The sequence below is a fragment of the Mytilus edulis genome, chromosome 11, assembly GCF_963676685.1.
Source record: "Mytilus edulis chromosome 11, xbMytEdul2.2, whole genome shotgun sequence".
NCBI lineage: Eukaryota > Metazoa > Mollusca > Bivalvia > Mytilida > Mytilidae > Mytilus > Mytilus edulis.
This window is the reverse complement of record NC_092354.1, coordinates 65875081-65882852: the sequence shown is the minus strand read 5'-3', so window position 1 is coordinate 65882852 and position 7772 is coordinate 65875081.

The following is a 7772-nucleotide window of genomic DNA, read 5'->3' as shown; positions in this document are numbered from 1 at the left end:
TCAATTCATAAGAGAGCACTAAATTCAATTGGGTATAAAATTTGTTCTATTGATGTTTTTTGAAATCTGAGACACAGTTTTGAAGGTCAAGCTGTGTTGTACAAGAATATATAAAATATTTTGGGATGCTATGAAGAACAAAGAAGCTAAATTCATTCAAGTGTGGACATCAAAATATAGCAACGAATTACATAATAATCAATTATGTAATAATTATGTCATAATGAAATTATCACAATTTGAAAGATTAATCTTTCTTCTTTCTTTTGGTACCTTAGTTATAAAATATAAAGAAAGATGAAATGAATTACATCAGTTTAAAGTTGTCTGATTGGGAGTGACAAAATCGTTGTATTGTGCCACCTTAAAATAAAGTTGTTGTTCTCTCTTTGTTTTATGTTTACAGGAGAAGCATAATACAACTCATTGTATTCCCTTTGTAAATCGTCAGTTTGGAGAGTTTTAATGGTGTGACCAAAACTGACCATGGTTGATGGCATGTAGAATGTTTCCTTCTCAAATTTTTTCACAGTATTATTGTGGTTCTGATCTAGTTTTCGATCTGATATTTGACTCTAACTTTTCCATGAACCTCATTTGCTCTATTTCAAGCATATTAATATCATCAAGATGTTTTCTGTTGATATGTTTTAGATGCGACACTCTTTTAATGCCTAACGACTTAATTTTATATAGATACTTTTCTAAGTCTAGATCTATCAACCAATCTGATAAAGATTCTTCAGGTTCTTCTTGTATATTAAACATTCTGAAAGGAGACAAAAATAATGTATATGAATCATTTGAACATATACAGTTCATGACATATATCATTCACATGATGAGCTTATACAACTTGCACAACAGTATTTTATATAAAAAAAAAGACTGCCAGCGTATGGACAAACTAAATTCATGAAATATATGAAATTCAAATAGTACAAAAATAGCACATCACCCATCTCCCATGCGACAATGACTCCTGAATGTGTATCCCGTCGTACTTTTTAATTTTTGAAATGGATATTGCATCGCCATCCACATAGTCTGAAACATTTTTATATATTGAATATATTTAGAGAATAGAATAAATGATTTGTACGAACCTGATTCCTGTTAAGCAAATATGTCTGGTTCGTTTGGCACAATATATATTTACTTCTTTTCTGCAGTTTCAAAAATGCATATGTGTCTAATTTCTGATACGAATGCGGTACGATATAAAATCCGGATAAATTTTTACAGTATTTTATAATATGTTTGTTTAATTGTATTTAAATATTAAATAAAACTATATAACATCTGGTTTATGGATAGATTTAGGCGATGCTGAAAAGTCTGATTTCTGTACAGGGAAAAAGAGGGGGATCTAAAATATTTATATATTGAAACCACCTGTTTTTTGGACGATCAATGCATTTTAATAAATATGACAACTCTCCACACGAGACCAAATTAAACTGAAATTAATAATTGCTAAAAGCACTTCAGAAGTAAATAGGAGAAAACTGTTTTAAAAACTATGTCTTATAGAACAGTTACAAGTATCTAGGTATCTACCATTACATGCTGCATATGATGAATATAGAGGAATGTTACCAATAGAACTTCATTCGGAAAACATTATAAAATCTAGTTCACAGAAAGATTTTCAAGATTCAATTTTTACAAGTTTACCAGTGTTACTTGTAAACATTAGCTCTGAAAAAAATATATATAATGTTATATGAGTGCAACAATGAGATGGAAAGACAAATGCTTACAATTTTGGACACTATCTTATCAAAAGACGAAAAGGTTGACTCTATAAATCTTGATGGTTATATCCGTTCGATTATGGATTTGTTGACATCTTCGCGTGAACGAGCAATCATCATTTTCACTCTAGCTTTGATATTCTTACCAAATAAAATGAGAGATTTGTTTGATATCAGGGGAAATGATATAGCAAAGTGTACTGAAACCATAATACAGTATACACAAGATTTAGACTCCAAACATGGGCAGGCACTGAGAGATGGGAAAAGCAATTTTCATAATGTTATTGCAAAGCTTGGGAAAAATATTTTGGTAAAGGAAACTAAATTGCAAGACAAGGTGGAAACTCTTCATGAAATAGAAAAGACAATCCAACAGCATGACAAATAGATTAATCAACATAAAGCTAAATGAAAGAAACTGGATTAGACGTGAAGCATCTGCTGAAATGAGAAAGTGGAAAATGCATCTGATGAAACAATACAACAAAGGGAATGGAAAGTATAGAATTGACCAAGGAGCTGAACTTGCAGTATTCAATACATAACAAGAACAAATGATGGCTCATGTTCGTAGAAAGGGTATTCCCGAAGTTCAATGCTATTGCTAATAAATATCTAGAAAAAAATGAGAAGCGTCTAATAAAATCATATGAGACAGTGCGATCTTGGGCAAAACCTAGGAACAAAAGAAGTTTACAAAGAAAGCAATATCGTGGTAAAAACTTATATTGCCACAGGAAACCACAGAATTTTTTTTCTGAGGAACACATAAATGTCCACTACAATAGAGCGCATATTAAGTACTATACCAGAATATTGTTTTCAAGTGAACAAAAAGAACAATTCTCCAAATATGCAATTAGGAGATGCATCGATGATAAGGCCTACCTACGATGTGGAACATCAGAAGGCTTTGGTCGACCTTCCAACATACCAATTACGCTAGTGGACAATCAGCCACATCTTCCTGCATATGATTTTTCAGAAAAGGTTGGCTATGTGGCACCAGGTGTTAATCTGATTATTTCTGATATGAATGAGATTGAACACAATGGGAAAACTAGATTTACAGTTGCTGATGCAACAATTTCAGTTACATGTAAACCAAAAAGCGTTTTATTCATCATCTGCAACACAATGGTTTAATGCAATTTATAGAGATAGGATTGTATTCCCCAAAGAGCATGAAATCCCTATGTCTGGTGACCAAACTATGGATAAACAAAAACTGTCATCCTTAATACTTTTGAAAGACTCAATGAAGCAGTTTTGTTTAATGAATATTAGAGAAGATTATTTGCTGAGTATTAAAGGAGGTGATTGTTTAAAAAGGGAAGAGTTAAGACTCACAGTCCGTATACAAAGACTTTTAAATGTCATTCAGTCTCACAATGTGCAAGAAGTGCATATTCAAACTTCATACAACAACAGTTTCAAATTCATTATATACGTTATGATAATGGTGTTGAGGGAATTCGCAAAGATAATCAGTTTCGTTGTCCACACAATATCTGTAGAATAGCACCTTATGTACCAAATTTAAATTCAACTAATGAGTGAGGTGTTTGGCACGATCACACACCAAATTCACTACCAGGAAACTTACAAAATATTGACAACAGATCACCAGATGATTTTTGTCCAAGAGCACAATTGAATAAATTATTTGAATCAGTAGGACTTATCTCATTACAATCTGTTGAACAAAGTAAAGAGCAAAGTACAAGAGATGTTAATCTAACATGGAACACAATTCAAGAACAATTACCAGAATTCATTCACAATTATGTTGGAGCTGATTTAGAAGACAATGTTCGCAAAGAAGCTGACAAAACTTACATCAGAAATTTACTGAAATCAATCAAAGGTCAAGAAAAGCCAAATAAGAAGAGTATGCCTATTCCACTTTATGTTCAAATGCAAGGTAACTTAAAATTGAAAATTGGAAAGAAACGAAACTTTTCATCCCCATTACCTTGATATAGTATATTTGAGAATCCAAGTTATATTTTTTCCACCTCATACAAACTGAAAATCCTTCTATAGAAATAGAACTGAAAACAAGTACACTTAGTTGTATGAAATTTTACTCGACATTCTTAATTTGTCTAAATAATATTTAATAATTCTTGACATATTATTAATTTGTCTAATAAGGTTCTTGATTTTTCTTGACCAATGTCTTGACAGTATGAACATTGTCTTAAAATTTCTCGACACTTCCTGTATCATCTGATAAGAGTCTGGATTAGTCTCGACCAATTCTTTACTGTCTTAAATTTGTCTCGATCTGTCTTGACATATTCTAAACATTCTTAATAATGTCTTAATATGTCTTGACATATTCTTGACATTCTAAATAATGTCTGAATATGTCTCGACACATTCTTGACAGTCTTAAATATGTCTTGACACTTTCTCAACAGTATAAATTTCGCCTGAAATGTGTACAGACTTATTCTGCACTGTTTATGACATTCTATTGTTGTTATATACTCCTATTTATTATGGCTAAACTAAACTTTGAAGAATCAAGGATTAATTTGGTATAGTAAAATACCCTTTTGGTTCACCTAAGTTGGAATACCCTGAATAATCCCACATGTAGTTTAGTTTGGTTGTTTTCTCTTCGAATATAAGTCGAAAAAACTGACAAACATCATTTAGATTTTTGCAATTCGCAAAACTGCCAGTCAAATATGCTTTACTAAAATAGGTGTCTTGTAGGCAGTTTATAATGTGACCATGTGTCTCTTTTGGACCCCACAATTCATATAGGTTTGTGTGGCTAAAAAAAGAATGGAGGGGTACATAAAGTAAAAGAATTTGTTTTCATCTTGATTAAAAAAAATTATTCTTAGAACAACTCAAAAACATTTTTTAGTCAAATTTGAGTGTTAATTTTATAATTTTTCATCAAAATGATGATTTTCATCATTTTCATCTAGTAACAAAATTTTGAAATTGTAATGGCATGGTTGGTCAACTGATAAGTTGTATGCCTGATTACAGGTAAAACAGTAATTTCTATTTAACAGTTGTGTGTATTCTGGGGTATGAATACCTTAATTTTATGGGGAACATCCTGCCAATGTGTAATACTTAATATATATTCCAACAGATGACATTACACAAATGTTTCATCTGTTAATGAATGATTTGTATATCATCATAATTAGCTATTTATATAATCCACATTTTTGTACAATAATTATTTACCATATTAACATTGAATATTATGAATATAGAATAAAATATGTCTACAGTATGATTGGTTTAAATTATTTAATTTATAAGATTTAAGAATCAAAATTTGTAATTTTTTAAAAACCCACATTTAAATTGTTTTATATCAACACACCCACATTTAAATTATTTTATACATCAGATTTTATTGCCACATTTACATTTGTAAAAATATTTTGATACCCAAATTTTCAATTATTTTACATGCACAACTTTTATTTTTTGTTGTAAGAAGTGTAACTTGAAACAACAGTATATTCTGTAAAGAGAAATAAAGATTAAAGTTAAATCATGAATATTGGTCATGATTTGTAAAAGTGAGAACAGTCAAGTAAATTTAAGACACAATTCCAAATGTTCAGAATATGTCAAGCCATACTGAGAACAAATAAGAATGTCAAGAAATTTTGAAACAGTATTCAAATGTCAAGAATTTGTCAAGAAATTTTAAGACCATATTCAGAATGTCAAGAATAATTTGATATGAATGAGAATTTGTCAAGAAAAATTAGGACACAAGTCATACTTTTGGAGAATGTCGAGTAAAAGTTCATGCAAATCAAGACAAAAACTGGTCTTTTCAGACTTTAAGACTTTTGTAGTGTTGTAAACCATAAGTGATAGAGACCTAGGATCTTTTGATTTGAGGTCCTTGGTCCAAAAAAATGAAAATTAGGTCAAGGTCAAAGGTCAATGTCATATTCTGATTTTAGAATTTGGCTTATTTTCATTTATTTTCAAAATTGTATAAGATATCAACCAACTATGTTTACTAAATTGTTAGTTGTGACATGTCTTAACGCGTAAATTTTGATTCAAAGGGAACGTTGAACGTAAAAGGGAGTTTTCTCCCCTCTGTTATTTAAAAATACGCGTATGGTGATATTACTCATAAACCAAATATAATTAGGACCTATTGTCTTTTGATTTGAGGTCCATGGTTTAGAACCTTGAAATTGATCTCAAGATCATAGCTTAATTTAACGTTCTAGATTTTGACCTTTGCTTTTACCTCATATGTATTCATGATCAAGCCATTTGACTTTTGGCAAACGATATCAAATCATTTAACATTGAAAAAACAACCGGAAGTGACCTTGTGTAATCCGGAAGTAGCTTTTTATTGTACTTTATTAATATAAAAGTATTTAGAACCAGATATTTTGAATCAGTGTCAAGTAAATATTCATATATTATCGGACATAGCATTTTTCACACCGAAAGTAAGAAATTAACTCCCTTATATAAAAAAATATTGTATAGAAACCATATATTTTTGGAATCAGCGTACAATAAGCTATCATTTGACGATTGAAATGAGATTTTAAACTTTATTTCACAACTTTCATATTAAAATACATTGTTTTGGTGGAAAGACCTTCAATTGTTCTCTGAACAATTGGTATTTAATTATATATGATATTGATTTAGTATAGAATTTCATCTGTTTTTGTTATAGAACACATATTTGTGGTGGAACTAGGAAATATTCACCAAGACAGTTTGTTACACCGGAACCCATTATTATTCCATTTGAAGTGAACGGGTCTCCATGGGCTACTTTCCCAGACAAACTTAAGATCAACAATATCAGGTAAATTATTCAACCAAGTTTGTATGAATTAGACAACTGGAACTTAAAAGATTGACACTTCATTTTTTTATGGGAACCTATAGAAATATACATTTTGAATGTGAGAAAATTGTTAGTCTAGTCAAACTAAGTTTTAACCTCAAACTAATTGCAACAGAAAATGTTTTATTTCTTATCTATAGCATTAAGCCCTAAATATACACAGAAAAATTCCCAAAAAAACTTACCTTGAGGAAAAATCAAAATCAACATTTTTAATTTCCTATGTAAATTAACATTAGGAGGGGAGATAACTCTGTAAAAATTGTCTTTTTTCAGATTTTGGTAGATTTTCTCAAAATTTATGTAAAGTATGATACTTTGATGAGGTTATAAGTTCGAATTTAACTACATATTATAATATTTTGCTCATGAAATGTTCAAAACCGAAGTGTTATGGTATTATTATGCTTTTGTGTGCATTTTTCATTAAAGAAATTGCAAATCAAAGGCCTCGTGACCACTTAAAAAAAAAACAAATTTTACATCTGTAAATTATATTTGGGCAGCATGTACCTTGATTTAATAAAGAAACTTTAAACCACAAAATTAAGAAGAATATTGGTACATTTGACTTAAACTTCAGAAATATATATTAGCATTCTATTTTCCTTTCTCCTTTTATACTTTAAACAGAGCAATGCACAATTCAACATGTATGTACAAGCAATCATTTATGTACAAAATATTGCATATTTCTTTCCTGCTATGCACCTATATATAAGTCTAGTTTTCTTGATTTTTCAGTTATGAACTTGTTGCACAAATATATGGCAATGGTGGCCATTTTTGTGCCAGCCTTAGACACAACAACAAGTGGTTTCTTTATGATGGCCTGAAAGAGTACCACAGTGCTGGACATGGACTGAGGCTTCAAGGTGGAACAGCCAAAATTCTAAACAGGTACCACCTTGATTATGTTATTTATCTAAGAATAAAAAAAATGAATTTAATAAGTTTGTTTCAAATTTTATAGATAATATTTTTGTTGTAAATGAATAATCAGTCCCATGTTTTACTAAAAATGAAAAATCATGCTTCAACAGTGTACAAAATAAATAATCTGTTCTTATAGTCCACAAAAATATAAAAAAATAAAAATCCAAAACAAATCCTCCTGCCCCTCACCCCAG